Source organism: Artemia sp. Qi Xiang Cuo, chromosome 2 (assembly GCF_049724085.1).
Source record: "Artemia sp. Qi Xiang Cuo chromosome 2, ASM4972408v1, whole genome shotgun sequence".
NCBI classification, from domain to species: domain Eukaryota; kingdom Metazoa; phylum Arthropoda; class Branchiopoda; order Anostraca; family Artemiidae; genus Artemia; species Artemia sp. Qi Xiang Cuo.
The window spans coordinates 4,838,627-4,857,034 of NC_142795.1; the positions used below are offsets into that span (position 1 = coordinate 4,838,627).

At 36.1% G+C, this 18,408-nt stretch overlaps 1 protein-coding gene across 1 annotated transcript in view; it reads right to left on the reverse strand.

Annotated features, from left to right (window-relative positions):
- Positions 1 to 18,096, reverse strand: part of LOC148954822 (glycogen [starch] synthase-like) — a 161,739-nt gene extending 143,643 nt beyond the window's left edge. The window contains exon 1 of the mRNA XM_089098795.1: positions 17,977 to 18,096. The gene's annotated coding sequence lies outside the window, so the exon portion shown is untranslated. The remainder of the gene's footprint in view (positions 1 to 17,976) is intronic.
- Between the last annotated feature and the right edge of the window lie 312 nt (positions 18,097 to 18,408).

Genomic DNA, 18,408 nt, shown 5'->3' on the forward strand with positions numbered 1-18,408 from the left:
GGAAACCCACCTACAGCAGAAAATACCCCCCCCCCCCAAATACCCGAATTCTTCCCGATAACAAACGCTATACGTAAACAATGGGCAAATTTCACAACTACTATTGCTGCAACTACTAATAATTCAACACAGCACCAAGTCTCCTAAGGCCAACACAGCTACGCACGCTCCTTCTCCATCCCCATCTATTCAAAGCCTCTTTAAACCCTTCCAAATTCCCATTTCATTTAAATCTTCCTTTATGACATCTTCCCAGCCCAATTGCGGACGATGCGCCTTCCGTTTAGCCCTAGACTCGTGATTCCCAACATGGGGCGCATGCCTCACCGATCCAACGTAGCATTTGGTAGCAACGTAGCATTTGGTAGCAACGTAGCAACGTAGCAAGATCCCAAGTTGGTGGCCTTTTAGTGGCGCCAATTCACGAAAAAGAAGGAGGTGCAAGGATTTTTATAATTTTTTAATGAAGATACTAACAACTGAACAATTCTGAGCAAACATACTAATAACTGGGGGTTCCGGCGACTTCACTGTTTGGATGAATCGTCGACTAATCTATCTAAATCCAGTTTCTCCTCTTTTTCAACGGTCATGATCATGAGATTAATGAATATCATTTCCCATTGTCGATCACATATAATCCTTCACATGCCCTAATGCCGAGAGGAATCATCTACTAATCACAGCGGTCACAGGTAAAGTAGGTTCATCAGTTTTAGCACAGAAGAAGAGGCAACTGGGAGGTCGGATAAAATTTCGATAGCCCACAATATTCAGCATCCTAATTTAGCCATTAAATATCAAATATTTAATTAAAATATACCTGCATAGTTACCGTTTATCTCGCTCATTCTAAGCTGATTATCTCCGAATGGACACAGAAAACCTGTCAAACAGTTCGTGGTAACGAACTGTAAGTAAGGAGCGACCCGGCTGAATAGTAACCGAAACTCTAAAAAACGGAATTTTGATACCAACGGATACATCAGAAGAATCATATTTTTATGCTGAATTCAAATATATAAGTTTATTCAAGTTTAGTCTTACCGATCAAAAGTTAAGGGCAAACCTGACAAAATTTGTCTTATTTTCGAAAAAAGGGGGAAACAACCCCTAAAAGTCATAGAACTTTTTTTGTGCCAGAAGAAAGAACACGAATGCGTGTTTATTTGTTTTTTTGTTTTATTTTTTTCAAGGGGTGATCGCATTGACCCAGCAGTTCTAGAATATCATGAGAGGGCTCATTTGAACGAAAAATAAAAGTTATAATGCCCTTTTTAAGTAACCAAAAAAATTGGAGGGCAACTTGGCCCCCTCCCACGCTCATATGTTTCCCAAAGTCACCCAATCAAAATTTTGAGATAGCCATTTTGTTCAACATAGTCTAAAATCTAATTAATATGTCTTTGAGGATGACTTAATCCCCCACTGTTCCGGGGGGAAGGGCTGCAAGTTATAAACTTTGCCCATTGTTTACATATAGCATTGGTTATTGGGAAGTATACAAGCGTTTTCAGGAGGATTTTTTTCTAGAGGGGGGTAGGGGCCAGAGTAGGGGTTACGGGGGAGGATCTTTCCATGGGGGATATTTCCTTGGGGGACAAGACATTTCTATGAAGGAGGCGCCAGGTTTCCCAACACTATTTAAAAACCGATCAGATATTAAATAAAAAAACAAGTTTTTTTCAACTGAAAGTAAGAAGCAACATTAAAACTTAAAACGAACAGAAATTATTACGTATATGATGGGTTTCGTCCCCTAGTCAATAGCTCGCTCTTTACGCTAAAGTTTTTTTTAGTACTTTCAAAAGAGCTATCTACTCTAATTAACAGGCCTTTGTGATTCAGGGGTATGTGATTTGAACAAAATTTGAACTTTAGCGTAAAGAGCGAGGTATTGACTAGGGAGCGAACTCCCTAATATACGTAATGAAAACATACGAATATAGAAATTCGTTACGTAAGTTAATTCGTAAGTTACGTCAGAAGAAAATGTCGAGAAAGCCAATTAGTCAAAAAAAGGAGAATTAATATGCGAATTTCGTTTTAACTATTCATGTACGGTGAGCCAAAATTAAAGCGGTATTAATTCAAAAACTTTCAGAAATTAACTAAAAAATACAAGTTTTCTTAACTGAGACTAAGGAGCGACAATAAAACTTAAAACGAACAGAAATTATTCCGTATATGAAAGGGGCTGTCCCCTCCTCAACGCCTCGCTCTTTACGCGAAAGTTTGACTCTGTCTCACAACTTTATTTTTTAAAACAATACAAACGTTAGCATAAAGAGCGAGGTGTTGAGGAGGGGGCAGCCCCTTTTGTATACGGAATAATTTCTGGTCGTTTTAAGTTTTAATGTCGCTCCTTACTTTCAGTTAAAAAAAAACTATTTTTTTTAAGTTAATATCATTATAGATTTAGAACAAAGTGTGGTCGGTATAACACATAAGTACCAAAGAGTCAAAAACAGAAAAAATAACACAAAATGACAGTGCCAGAAAAAATATCCCCCCGACCTCTCCTCGATCCGCCAGTGCATTTAGGATTAAGTCTGCGATAGGTGGACTTAACATCAAATTTTCGGATCGTTAAACTTCGGATCGTTGGCTATCTCAGAAATTCACCCGGCTTTGGTTTTGATTATATTAACGTTTCATAGGCTGAAATGGCCAAATCAGCACTTTAATGTGGCACAGCCACTTTTTTACTGAAATAGAGAGCCATGAAACAACCCTTTAACTCTAGGACGGCATAGTTAACTTAGTATTGGTAACTGAGAAGGGGTCACCTAAAATGTTTTGTGGGTTTAAAGGGGTACGGTGTCTAAATAAGTTTGAGAACCACTGTCTGAGGGTATTAGGCCGAAACTTCCAGGACTATCAATATTACAACTGATTTTGCTGCTACTTCTATTACTACTACTGCTACTATTGAACTAAATCAAAATAGCTCACGTTCACCCAGGTTGTCAAAATAGACCAGATTGTCAAGACATCCAGGCTATATATCTTGAGGCTGGAATAGGGTATAAAGTAGAAGCTTCCAAGGGAAGTATTTGTTGCTTTAAAACTAGATCTGAAGGCACTATGTGTATGCTTTTTGGCAATAATACGTCTCAGCAATATCACAAGGACGACTGACTGTATTGTTGAAACTTTCAGGGTTACTACTATTGCTACTTCGGCTCCTACTATGGAACTAAATGAAAAGGGTATAAGTGCATCCAGGTTATTAAATTAACACAGATAAAATGTCTTAGGAGCATAATAGTGTATTAAATTTTATTTTTTTCAGGGAAAGTTGAGGAGGGTAGGTTATTAATCGTCGAAAGGGGGTATATTGTTAAAATATTGTTAGGGGGTATATTTTTAAAAACTGATGAAAAATTATGTCCAACATATGGATAGTAAGAAAAAATATTAATTCTTATAGACAAAAATCATAAATATTAAAAAAATTCTTTTCTTGACCAATGAAAACGACTATATCAATAAAAAACGAACAGAAATTAATTTTCGAACAACTTTCCTCAAAATAACTTTTTTTTAAAGGAAAGGTAAAGAGCCATAATAAACAAAAGATGAGCAGAAATAAGCAAAATAATGTTTCAAGCAAGAAACTACCATAAATCTCAACAAATAATTAAACGAGACCCAAAACGAAAAGAAATTACAATAAATAACCGATTTAAACTCAAAACGAGCAGAAACTAATAAAAATGGGGCTGATATACATTTTAGATGTTAACTCTATTTTTTAATTTAATAGATCCAAAATCACTAAGACTTCAGGACTGAATATCAGTATATATATATATATATATATATATATATATATATATATATATATATATATATATATATATATATATATATATATATATATATATATATATATATATATATATATATATATATATATATATATATATATATATATATATATATATATATATATATAAATGGCTAATGGCTAAATATTCAAGAAACTTCAAACTATTCTTGAAGTTCAAACCGTGTTGATTGAAATAGCCTATTTACGGTGAAACCCTTTGAGAAATAGCACAGAAAGTGCCATTTTTGTGCCATATAACACTTGCAGATGGCAGAATTTATAAAAAGCACATAGATATGAGAAGCAGCTTTTGAACGTGCCATTAAGAATCTCTCTATGATGTTGTAGTAGCGTGCTAGACCTGCTGAAAAAAAAAAAAGTGAGACAGATCAGTGCTACCGATGCAAAAAAGGGATTTTCCTTGTTGTTCAGGGAGGGGGACTGTAACTTCCCTGTACAAGGTTTTGACCATTTTGATTCCATTTTCATTTTGATCTGACGCCATTTCCGAGGGATTTGAGGCTTTTTTCGAAAATCACCATAAATTTCTTTTCGCAATAAACTTTCACTTTGAAGACAAACTAAAATAATATTTAACGTTCCTGAGTCATGGTCAGATGGGAATTTTTTTTTCACCGGGCAGTTTTTTCAAAACGCGTTGTTTAACTTTTGGTTACTATGGGCTGTGGTTCACTCTTTACTAAGTTGTAGCTGCCGCTGCAACAATGATACCTTGCTGGGACAAGCTTAAAAAAAAATGAGCCTAGAAAATGACTGGAAAAAAAAACAACAGTGGATACCGATATTCCCGATACGGTACAAGCGATACCAATACGTACGATACCGATACGCGGAATATCGATACGCCCGAAACCACATACAGCCCTTCCCCAGGGACTATGGAGGGCCATATCATCATCAAAACCATATATATTGGACCTTTGAACTATGTTAAACAAAATGGCTATCTCAAAATTTTTACAGGACTAGTTGGGGGGAGGAGGCCTGTGGAGAGGGGGCTATTTGCCCTCCAATCTTTTCGGTCACTTAAAAAGGGCACTTACAAATTTAATTCTCTTTCGAATGAGCTATTACACACCTCTCTATGATGCTCTGGCCACCCCCTAGCCCTTCTAGAGAAAAAAAAGAAAAAAAAAGGGAGACAGATCAGTGCTACACATGCAAAGTCATTTTCCTTGGTGTTCAAGGTAGGGGACTGTAGCCTAATTATCCTTCAAAAGGTTTTCGACCATGCTGATTCCAATGGTGCACTTTTTATTTAGATTTGACGCCATTATATAAAATGAAGCAGCTCTAGAGACAATGATTTTACAGTGTCATTTATATGTGGTTCTCTACACTAGTGGTTCTCTAACTGTGGTGTGTGTACCCCTTGGGGGTACGCAAAAATTCTTAGGGGGTATACGGACGGCCAACAAAACAATAAAACAACCCTTTTTCTCTAGCACTGGAACTTTCATTTATATTGTAGCTAGTTTACATAATACCGGTAACTGAGGAGTACCTATTGTTTTAAAAAATAAAGTTGTGAGACAGAGTCAAACTTTAGCGTAAAGAGCGAGGCGTTGAGGAGGGGACAACCCCTTTCATATACGGAATAATTTCTGTTCGTTGTAAGTTTTAATATAGCTCCTTACTTTCAGTTAAAAAAAACTTTTTTTTTTTATTTAATTTCTGATCTCTTTTAATTAATGCAGCTTTGATTTTGGCTCACCGTACATGAATATTAAAACGAAATTTGCACATTAATTTTACTTTTTTTTACTAAATGGCTTTCTCAAAAAAAATTTTCTGACTTTTACGAATTAACTTACGTAACGAACTTCTATATTCGTATATTTGTATTACGTATATTAGGGAGTTCGCCCCCTAATCAATGCCTCGCTTTTTACGCTAAAGTCCTAATTTTGTTCCGATTCTTTATTCAACCACCCCCAAGTCCCTCGAACTATTAGGTTCTATGCCTAGAAAGGCATAATACTCAATTTAAACTCGTATGGCAAAGAACAGGGGATAAAAGGAGGCTACCCTTCGCATGTATAATTTTCGTTTAGGTTTTATAGTCGGTCCTTACTTTCACGGGAAAAAATATAGAAAATAAAAATCCTACCAGTAAACGGTTCTCTATATCCTCTATTTGTCAAGTATTGGACTGATCACTGACGGATTTCAGACATGAGGGAAATCTGCTTGCGTTGCAGTTACGTTTGTTAAATTGAAATACAAGGATTGATGGTACAGGAAACTTGAGTAATTTTGTGTGTGTGTTTTTTTTTTTTCATGATTTTTTTTTTTTTTGCTCAAGAGCATCATATTTCAGTCCTCCTTCTGAAAGATTTGAAGGTAATTGCGTATTATTCAGAACACATTCGTGAAGTTTACTTAGTTTGATCTGAATAAATTAGTTTTTCTCTCGCTTTCGGTTATAATTACGGTAAATGAATCTACGATGCAGGTATATTATAATTAAGTATTTAGTATTCAGAGGTGGCTAGGTTAGGTATTTAATATAATACAATTCTGGGCGGCCTGCTTTACATAATTAGTTGTTGTAGTTTCCATAATTTTGTTACTCAGGTATTATATTTTAATCATATTTTAATGTATTTCATTATGATTAACTCAACTTAACTTCTCGAATGTGTTCTGGATAATACGCAAGTACCGGCTTGAACATAAATGAATGGTTTTAAAGAAAAATAATTACGATTTAACGTGAAAAATGGAGCTACATCTGCATAAAATAATGCTTAATGTATACTAAACCAGTGTAAACCCTGTAAGTCTAAAAAATAAAATTTTGTAGCGTTAGGAAATAGGTATTTTAGCTGAAAAAAAATAAAGGTTTTTAACCCACGTTCATTTGTTGTTTTGTTCATATCGTAAAATCAATTTCGCGAACAAGTCATCAAGGATTTTCTGTATTTAAATAGGAAGATATAGGTTATTAATTCTAGGCGTTAACCCTCCCGCAAAATAACCCCCGCAGCAACCCCCCCCTCCCAAGTAAAATACTCACACAGCGGAAAATACTCCCCCGTGGAAAATCCCCCCGGAAAATACCCCCGCGGAAAATACATCCCCCCCCTGCAGAATATTGGGTGTTCCAAATTTGAGAATTTTATTTTTGAGTTGTGTAAAACTGAAGAAAAAAAAATGAGTGAAAAATCATCAAAATTAAGCTAAAAACATATGGTCACAAAAAGTTTAAAGCTTTGGCTATCCTTTGAAAGGATAGTTGACTTCGGGAACCAACAAATTCGGTTCCATTGTAACTGAACCTCCATGTAACTGAACCCCAAGCAATTGAACCCCTGTAACTGAACCCCCGTATAACTGGACCCCCGTGCAACTGAATCCCTGTGCATCTGAACCCCCGTGCAATTGAACCCCAGTGCAACTGAACCCTCGTGCTTCTGAACGCTCGTGCAACTGACCTCCATTTAGCTGAGCCCTTGTGTAACTCAATCCCCATGGAACTCAACCCCATTTAACTAAACCCCCATGTAACTGAACCCCCATTTAACTGAACCCCCGTGCAACTGAACCCCCGTGCAACTGAACCCCCGTGCAACTGAACCCCCGTATAACTGAACCCCCATGCAACTGAACCTCTATTAAACTGAATCGTCATGCAACTGAATCCTCGTAATTTACACAGGACGGCCATTCAACCCCCGGTCCACTCCGCACAATGTCACTAAACCCCCGTTTAACTGAACCCTCATGTAACGGTCACTGTGTGTCACCGTGTAACCATGTGACTATATGTCAAAAGAACACAACTGATGAGCAAAAAGTGATGAAAGAGAGGGGTAATACCGAACTCTCAGCTACCATTCTTGGGAGAAATCTGACAGTCTATAAGTGACCATGGAATTCCTGTGTTGTTTTAAAGTCACTTTTCTGTGAATAGGCAGCGTAGCAGCAGAGTGCACCTGGTGACGATAAATAACATCAGTCCAGTTTTTGTCAGGAAAAAATTACTCAGTGATAATTTATTGCTCCCGCTAGCATTATGAGCTTCGGGTTCAGTAGCACGAGGGTTCAGTTGCACTAGGGTTGGGTTATACGGGGGTTCAGTTACATGGGGGTTCAGTTACACGGGGGTTTAGTTAAACGGGGTTGAGTTACACGAGGGTTCAGTTGCATGAGGGTTCAGTAGCACGAGGGTTCAGGTGCACGGGGGTTCGGTGAGACGGGGGTTCAGTTGCACGGTGGTTTGGTTATACGGGGTTCCGTTACACGGTGGTTCAGTTCCACGGGGGTTCAGTTACAGGGGTTCAGTTGCATGGGGTTCAGTTACACGGGGGTTCAGTTACACGCACACCAACAAATTCTTATTGTTTAAGTTTTTACGGACGAAAGTGTTGTCAAATTCTACGAGTTAGTTTTTCTTATCTTCCAAGTGTAAAACTACCACAAACCACCATAAATAAATAAATGAAACCCCAAACCAACAGAAATTACGATAAATACTACTGCTACTAACAACTCAGCGCAGCACCAAGACGCCTGAGGCCAACACAGCTGCGCAGGCTCTTCCTCCATCCCAATCTATTCAAGGCCTACCTCTTTACACCCTCCCAGGAAGTTCCTATTTCCTTTAAATCTTTTTTTATGGCATCCTCCCACCCCAGACGAGGACGAACTGCTTTCCGTTTAGCCTTAAGCGGTTGGCCGAAAAGGACAATCTTTGGCTATCGGTCATCCTTCATCCGCGGAACGTGCCCTAGCCATCTCAACCTTTCTCTCGTTATAGCCCTAGAAAGCGGGATTGAACCACATATTTCGTAGGGTCTACTGTTTGAGATACGGTCAGTAAGCCGGGTACCCAGATCAATCCGTAGGCAATTTCTCTGGAAAACATCTAGCGCTTTTCGGAGCGCCCATGCTTCAGAGCCATATTTGACCACTATATCTTCCAATATTCTAATCTTGGTTTGCAGAATTATCTTCCTATTCTTCCAAACTGTTTTTAACTATGAAAAAAAACAGCCTGAGCCTTGGCTATTCTGCTTTTAACATCTTTACTGCTCCCACCGTCTGTACTAATAATACTACCAAGGTGTCTTTTAAGTTTCAAATATGTGTTTTTTAGTTACAACGTGAGAAACTCTATTTCCGGATGAATTCATAGTTTCAAAACTAACCATTGAAATTTCTGGGGTGTCAAAACATCCACACCCTTATCCAATTTAAGGATAAATTTTTCCTTCATGATCAAAACCTCAGTAAGTATTCTGTTCCAGCATTCTTGTGCTTTCGAGACGGGGTCTTTTGCAATAGAGCTTTCCTTCTTAGAAATAATCCATTTATTGTTCTCTATGTGGTATTTTTTTGTGATTTACTATTGGATTTTTAAATAGATTAAAAGCATAAACTTAACGGTTTACCTATGTTTAAAACTTTTGTAAAATGTTGTGATGCATCTTAATTTTTTTTTTCTAGTGGCTAGTCCAGCGTGACCAGAAGTATTTAGGCTCTCTGTAGGCTTTTTGTGATATGCCTTAAGGCCACAAAGCATTGTCTATGAGAAGAACTATGTTTAACTCAGAACTCCTGGGAAAAAATATACCGTTTCGAACACTACTACATTACAGGCCCAATCAAGCAGATTAAGGAAAGTCTTGTGATTTAGTTCGATGTGAGAAGGCTTGCTCGAGAGCAGAATTTAGAAATACATGGATAAACCTAAGAATAAGCGAACAATAAGGAGTCTCAACACAGTCAATAAAATACCCTGGAGTCACTCTAAACGGCCCAGGAATTGGGCAATTTAGCAGGTCCAAAGGGTGTTAGATGCAATCTAGCAGTGCTCAAAATGTTCTGTTCGCAAGCAAAGGAAGTAAATTAGCGAGTCTGCCAATCCTGCAGGAGAGCTCTATTAATGGTTGCTTATAATATTATATTTAACAAACAAAGTGTTTTCAACTGAAAATTAGGAACAACATTAAAACTTAAAACGAACAGAAATTATTACGTGTATGTGGGGGAAGGGCGCCTCTCCTCAATACCTCGCTCTTTACGCTAAAGTTTGATTTTTTTTTTGTTCCAAATATTTAAGAATTGTTTCTGAATCAGAAAGGCCACTTAATTAGAATAATAAGCTCTTTTAAAAGTCCTAAGAAAATTTTAGTGCAAAAGAGCAAGGTATTGACGAGAGGCGACCCCCCTCATATACGTAATAATTTCTGTTTTTATAAGTTTTAATGTTGCTCCTTACTTTCAGTTGAAAAAAACTTGTTTTTTTATTTAATTTCTTATCGTTTTATAAATAGTGCTGGGAAATCCTGCTCCCCCTCCATGGAAAATTCCATTTCCCGACGTAAAATTTCTCAAGGAAAGATCCTCCCACGTAACCTCCCCTCCTCCACCAGAAGACTCCCCCTAAAAAAACGTCTGTATACTACCCAATCACCAATAGGCTACAATGTGCAAACAATGGGCAAAGTTCATAGCTTGCAGTCATTTCCCAGGGGACTGTGGGGGCTCAAGTCATTCTCAAAGATATAGTTATTAGATTTTTCGACTATGCTGAAAAAATCTCAAAATTTTGATCCGGCAACTTGAGGAAAGATGAGCGTAGGAGGGGGGCTAGCTGCCCTCCAATATTATTGGTCACTTAAAAGGGCACTAGAAATTTGGATGAACCCCCCTCCCGATCTTGTATGATCACTGGTTCGATGCGACCGCCCCTGAAAAAAAAAACAAATAAATACGCATCCGTGGTCTTTGTTATGGTAAAAAATGCAAAATTCCACTTTTTCCTACATAGCAGCTCGAATCCTATACAGTAGGGTTCTCTGGTATGCTGAATCTGATGGTATTATTTTCATTCAGATCATTTCCAAGTTTTGCCAAAAATCGACTGCTTTTTGTAAAAAAGCCGCTTTTTCAAAAATCGGGCATATTTTCTCAGGCTCGTAACTTTTGGTGGGTAGCATTAAATTTTATGAATTTTACATATTTTGAATAAGCGTCAAAATTCGTTTCTGTTGTTGTATCTGTTGTTATCAAGACTGTTTCTTAGAGCAAGGCCGTACCCAGGATTTTTTTCGGGGGGGGGGGGGAGGGGGAGGTTTACTACAAGATTTTTTTTCGGGATGGGGGGGTTAATCAAAGATTTTTTTTCGGGAGGGGGGGGGTACACAAAACCTCAAAAAATGCATAAAAATTTGTTTTAATCCATATTTGTTACGTTTTTACGAGTCAGACAAACATGTGGGGGGGGGGGTGGATGGGGTTCAAACCCCCATGAATTTCTTAGAAAAACTAGAAAAACAAGTAAAGGAGTGAAGATAAAGGTTGTCCTTCTGGAAAATATGGTAACTAGGATTATTTTCCATATTACGAAGTAAGAATTGTTTTCTTAAAATGTTTCCTTGTGTATAGCTGGAATCCTAGGCTTATACCCATATGGGCATTAAAATGCACTCTTTCAGGCACCTCCTCCTCGCCACTCCTTCATATAGCTGATGTATGCTTACACATCACTTTATATTATTTTTAGGACATATGAGGCAAATGAGTTTAGCTAAATGAAGCTTTAAAATAAATACAAGAAACGTTTTGTGTAATAAAAAAGTGAGTCATCTCCCGCACCACCCTTATCCACGCTTAGTCTAAGTGAATAGAAATGATAAATTAACTCCTACCCCCCCCCCTACACCCTTTCCTATATTTTTATGAAGGCTTAAGGAGAATTAGAAAATTTGCGCATTGAAATGTGCTCTTTTAGACGTCTGCCCCCCTTGCCTACACAATGACCCACCTTATAATACCTGATGCGCAATTATACATCATCAAACTTAATTTCATGAATCTTAATTTCATTAAGATAAATGCCTACATTAACAATTTGTCTTGCATGGACTACATGACTTTTTACTTATGACTGCAACCACCATGTGGCGTTACTCTCTGCAGTTGGAAGTTCAAAATTGATTGACATTCTCAGAATTTTCAATTGATAGCAACTTGTTTCTCTTTGGGGGCGAAAACATGCTTTTCCAAGATTTATCGAAAATCCGGAAACTTTTCTCAGGCTCGTAACTTTAGATGAGTAACATTAAACTTGATGAATCTTAAATATTTTGAATAAGCATCACAATTTGATTCTTTAATTGATTCTAAATAATTTTATTAAATTTTTTATATTTATATTTAACTGTTGCCTTCTATTAACTTTTTTTATTAACTTTTTTTATTAACTTTAGCTATTAATGTTTTAATTTTTATATATTTTTTCTTTTGATTTAGAGCTTATCCATTCTATCGATATAACTTCAAGGATGTGTGGTGTTTTCGATTGCGAATACATTGGCTTGAAGAAATCGTCATGTGTAGTGATTTTTGAATGTGCGTTTTTACTGCTGACTACAGATCATCAAGAAGTCTCTTGTTACCACTGGCATATAAACTACAATATGTATGACTACAATGAAGACAGGTGGCGCAATACACTATACGTTATAAGCAAAATAGGATTATATAATAGAATGATACTTCCATCCTATAACAAAGGGAAGGATTTATCCTATGTACAAGAGGAAGTTAGAGAGATATGCTGTTTTATTGGCGTAACAGCACTGTACACAAAAGGGAATGTGCCCACTGATAAACTTTTAATCGACAAATGCAAATCAGATATACCAATATTCAACTTGGAAGATTTTAATTGTGAGGTATTTCCGAGTAAAATACACAACCCAGAGGACGAGGTTCGATTTTTAAGCAAATGGGTACCGATAGATATTCCTTCTCGGAATATGTGTGTGAGATATCCTAGGAAGAAGAAGAACAAACAAATCCGTGATATAGATTGGAATCACAGTGAGTGGATGACAAACAATGATGAATTTTTACAATAGTCATTACACCCATGTCTATCCAACGGTCTTTTTAAAGACCACCAATTCTATAAACACTTCGTAACCATGGTAATATGAATATTTTAGGTTCAATATTCAAAGCTAGCTTCAGCAGAAGCTTAGGATAGTAGCGGACACCCTACTGTAGGACTCATTTGAACGACAATTAAAAGTTCTAGTGCCCTGTTTAAGTGACCAAAAAACTGAAGGGGCAACTAGGCCCCATTTAATGCTCAATTTTCCCAAAGTTACACAATCTAAATTTTTATAAAGCCATTTTGTTCAGCATAGTCGAAATATCTAATAACTAGGTCTTTGAGGATGACTTAATCCCCCACAGTCTCCAGGGGAAGGGCTGCAAGTTATGAGCTTTGCCCATTGTTTACATATTGTTTGCGTTATTGGGAAGTATATAGACGTTTTCCGGGCGGACTTTTTCTGAGGGGGGCGGGGGGCGGGGGAGGTGTTTACGCGGGACATATTTTCATGAAGGGATTTTGTATGGAAGAAGGGGATTGTCCATGAAGGAAAATCCCCACTCTTTACGCTAAAGTTCTTTAGTACTTTCAAAAGAGATATCTAAAGTTTTGAAATATCCATTGCACATAATTTGCAAGGTATTAAGTTCAAACTTTCGGAGCTACTTCTATTGCTGCTTCTTCTCTTAAAATTTAACGAAATCAAAAGGGTGTAAGTGTATCCAAGCTGTCAATGAACATAGATATAATTTTTGGGGAAAGATATTAAGTTTTATTTTTCAGGTCAACTAGAGGAGGTATGAAACTAAATTGAACTAAATTAAACACTACTATTTGTGTCCAGATTTTCAAAAGGGTGTGTGTAGTTATAAAGTGTTGAAAAAGTTTCTTCAGCATACATATAGCAAGCCAAACTATGAATTCATAAAGAAAAAACCAAAAAGATTTAAACTATTATTTTCTTTCTCCCTGAAAAAGACTATGTCAATATAAAACGAGCAGGAATTAATTAAAAAAAACTTTTCCCGCAAAATAAGTTTTTCAAAGAAAAGTAAAGAACTCCAATAAACTAAAAATGAGCAAAACTAGAATCAAATACCCTACCAAGCGTAAATTACCACAAATCAGCATCAATAAATAAATGAAACCCAAAACGAACAGAAATCTCAATAAATAACCGAGTCAAACTCAAAACGAGCAGAAATTAACATGAGTAGGGTAAAAAACCCCTATGCCTTCCTAAGACCGGAACATAATTTGCACTTTACAAAAAATTTAAATGTTTTCACTTTTATAACTTTAATAAATCAAATATTATTAAGATTTTAAAGAATAAATATAAGCATATGTATATTGAACTGACAATGCACATTCATTTGCATTTTTTTTTAGTAAAGTGCAAATTTTGTTCTGGCCTTTGGAAGGCACAGGGGTTTTGAGCCTTACTCTTGTTAATTTCTGCTTGTTTCGAGTTTCCCTTTATATGGATCATTTTTATGTACTTAGTCTTAAAGATCACATGAAAGGCAATGGGAGACCACAGAATCAAATGGGGAGGAAAAACTCTCCTGGACTTAGATTATACTGATGATTTAAGCATCCTAGATGAAAGTGGGAGCAAAATGAATGAACTTTTAGAGGTTTTGCGAGTTCAGGGTGTTAGAACAGGTTTCAAAATTAATTTTAAGAAGACTAAGTCACTAAAGCTAGGAATAAGTAAAGATGCAAAGGTGACGTTGGGTAACGGAAAGATTACCTTGGTAGTATTATTAGTACAGACGGTGGGAGCTGTGAAGGTCTTAAAAGTAGAATAGCCATGGCTCAGGATGTTTTTTCACAGTTAAAAACAGTTTGAAAGAATAGGAAGGTAATTCTGCAAACCAAGATTAGAACATTGGAAGGTACAGTGGTGAAATGTGGCTCTGAAGCATGGGCGCTCCGAAAAGCGCTAGATGTTTTCCAGAGAAATTGCCTACGGATTGTTCTGGGTACCCGGCTTACTGACGGTATTTCAAACAGTTGGCCGTACGGAAAATGTGGTTCAATCCCGCTTTCTAGGGATATAACGAAAGAAAGGTTGAGATGGCTAGGGCACGTTCCGCAGATGAAGGATGACAGATTGTCGAAGATTGTCCTTTTCAGCCAACCGCTTAGGGCTAAACAGAAAGCAGGCCGTCCTCGTCTGGGGTGGGAGGATGCCATAAAAAAAGATTTAAAGGAAATAGGAACTTCCTGGGACCATTCTTAAATATTTGGAACAAAAAAAAAAAAAATCTTAGCGTAAAGAGCGAGGTATTGAGGAGAGGCGCCCTTCCCCCACATACACGTAATAATTTCTGTTCGTTTTAAGTTTTAATGTTGTTCCTAACTTTCAGTTGAAAACACTTTGTTTTTTAAATATAATATTATAAGCAACCATTAATAGAGCTCTCCTGCAGGATTGGCAGACTCGCTAATTTACTCCCTTTGCTTGCGAACAGAACATTTTGAGCACTGCTAGATTGCATCTAACACCCTCTGGACCTGCTCAATTGCCCAATTCTTGGGCCGTTTAGAGTGACTCCAGGGTATTTTATTGACTGTGTTGAGACTCCTTATTTTTCGCTTATTCTTAGGTTTATCCATGTATTTCTAAATTCTGCTCTGGAGCAAGCCTTCTCACATCGAACTAAATCACAAGACTTTCCTTAATCTGCTTGATTGGGCCTGTAATGTAGTAGTGTCCGAAACGGTATATTTTTTTCCAGGAGTTCTGAGTTAAACATAGTTCTTCTCATAGACAATGCTTTGTGGCCTTAAGGCATATCACAAAAAGCCTACAGAGAGCCTAAATACTTCTGGTCACGCTGGACTAGCCACTAGAAGAAAAAATTAAGATGCATCACAACATTTTACAAAAGTTTTAAACATAGGTAAACCGTTAAGTTTATGCTTTTAATCTATTTAAAAATCCAATAGTAAATCACAAAAAAAATACCATATAGAGAACAATAAATGGATTATTTCTAAGAAGGAAAGCTCTATTGCAAAAGAGGCCGTCTCGAAAGCGCAAGAATGCTGGAACAGAATACTTACTGAGGTTTTGATCATGAAGGAAAAATTTATCCTTAAATTGGATAAGGGTGTGGATGTTTTGACACCCCAGAAATTTCAATGGTAGTTTTGAAACTATGAATTCATCCGGAAATAGAGTTTCTCACGTTGCAATTAAAAAACACATATTTGAAACTTAAAAGACAGTCACAAACTGAAACTGCAGCATGAACTTTATTAAGATAAAGGTCTTGCAAAGAGTATCTCAATGCTAAATACAACACCAACACAAACACGCTACACATAAATCAGTATATTCAGCATACAAGCATTAACAAAATAAACGAAAAAAAAAAGAAATAGAAGACTTACACAACAGAGCGCTGAATGTTTGAAGTAAAGTCGTGGAATCTAGGACTTTTGCTATTAAATGAATTCAGAATGCAAATTCGGTTTATATCATAATCGTTTAGATTAAGCTGAAAGTCAAACTAATAATGCTTAAATTATTTTTATAAAAATAAATCTGAATGATATATATTTATTCTAAATTTCACATAGATTTCACAGCTTAGACAAAATATGAACTTGATTGCCTTATTATAAGGCATAAGTGACATGATGGTTGAGAATCCACGTCTTCAATAATAAAACAAAATGATTTAATATATACCATTGTAATAATGAATAAGAAAAAATAAACAGTTAATTCAATAGTGCCTTAAACGCTCATAATCTTTATTCTGGAATTTTGGAAGCTTGTTGACTTTTTGAAATTAGAATCGCGTTTTTGTTATGTGTTGGTTTCAGGGCCGTATCCAGGATTTTTTTTTTAATCCTGGTTGGTTACAAAAGATTTTTGTCGGGGGGGGGGGGGCTACAAAAAATAAGAAATACATAAAGTCGGGCAACAATTTCGAGGGGGGGGTCAAACTTCCTAGCCCTTCCCTGGATACGGCCTTGGTTGGTTTTGTTGAAGTCTGACCCTGTTTTGTCTCATAGCTGGGGGACCTCAATTTGATCAAAATATCAATTAATACCTTTTAAATTAGTGAATTAATTAATAGAATAATTTGAATTTTAAACTTCATGTGAATGTTTTATTTATAATAACTTTCTAAAAAACACTTAGCTGTTTTTGTACAAAAAAAAAAAAACTGATTAAAAAATAATTGAAACTTCTATCATCAATAAATGATTGACTGATATTAAGATAAAATGAAAAAATGACCATCATTTGCCGGGACTTCTTGAAGGTCCCGGAAAATGATGTCCCTGACATTTGACTTCATTTGACTCACCTCTGCTGCTCTCTCCACCATGGTCAGACTTAGCTAGTGACTTCACCCCCAAGGACTAGACAAGCAAAAATTACTTGAGGAAATCCCATCTTCTGGATAAGTTGCGCAAGAAAAAGGCCGATATCTGATGTTTTTTCTGATTCCCGACAATGACACTTAGGTCCATATCGGTCCGATGATATCAGCCAGCCAATAGATGGTTTGGGCTCTAATACGATGCATCATGCTTAGAAAAAAAAATATATTGTGACCATTCATTAAATATGATCACAAACCAGATGATCACAAGAGAGCTTATTATACCCCTGAAAGGACAGGGAGAATCACAACTTCCTTCAGAAGAGTAAATATTAATATTAAAAGTATACTATTAAGAGTATAATTAATATTTAAGAGTGTAATATTAAAAGTTTTGAAAGCTAAGTAGGCCTATAATTAAAATTATAATTTTAATATTAATAACAGTTTTATTTAATTTTAATATAAAAAAGTTTATTTTGATAATTAACTTTAATAATTAAAGTTAAATTAATAATTAAAATTAAATTAATAATTAAATTTGTTTTTATACATTAAATTTTATATATTTATTTAGATTTTACAATTAAATTTTATAGCTCAATAATAATCAATAAGTTTAATTTTAATATTAAAAATAATATTAAAAGTATAATTAAAAGTTAAGAGCATGATATTAAAGTTAAAAATGTTGCCCTTTTTGGTGGAAGCAAGACACTTCTAGCAAAATCAAGGGTTTTTTCCAAACTTCAGACTACACCAGAAGGACTTTGCAGCCTGGTCTCTACCTCCAACGAAAACTTTCCATGAATAGTCCTTGGTAGACACAAAAAACTAGCGAACCAGGTAGACATGGTAGACATATAACCTCCTTAATGAAATGAATGCTTGCAAAAATGGCATGGCTAAAAACTTACCTCTTCTGACAATGTTGGAACTCGTTTCTTCTTCCAGAAAAGCTGCAGTATAAACATAACCTTCAGGCCTCTTTCTTCTTATGAATTCCTTTGTAATTGTCATTTTTCATTCGTTCTAAAAAGAAAAAAATTCAAGCAAATGTTCATGTATATGCTACCGTAAATGTCCGAAATTGGTGAATATTGACATTCATCGGTGAATGTTCGAAATACCTTTTTTTCTTCTTGGATTTAGTCAGTGTTGCCAGTCAACTTACTCAGTTTAATGCAAGGTTTGATGATCACCGGTTAGGTTTGGTAATGTTGAGTTAACTTAGGTTAGGTTTTTAACTCATTTCTGTTATTTATAACCAATTTTAACTAGCCTAACCCAAGCTAACATAATCTAAGCTGACCTATCTTAACTTTTACCATCATATCTTGCATAATACT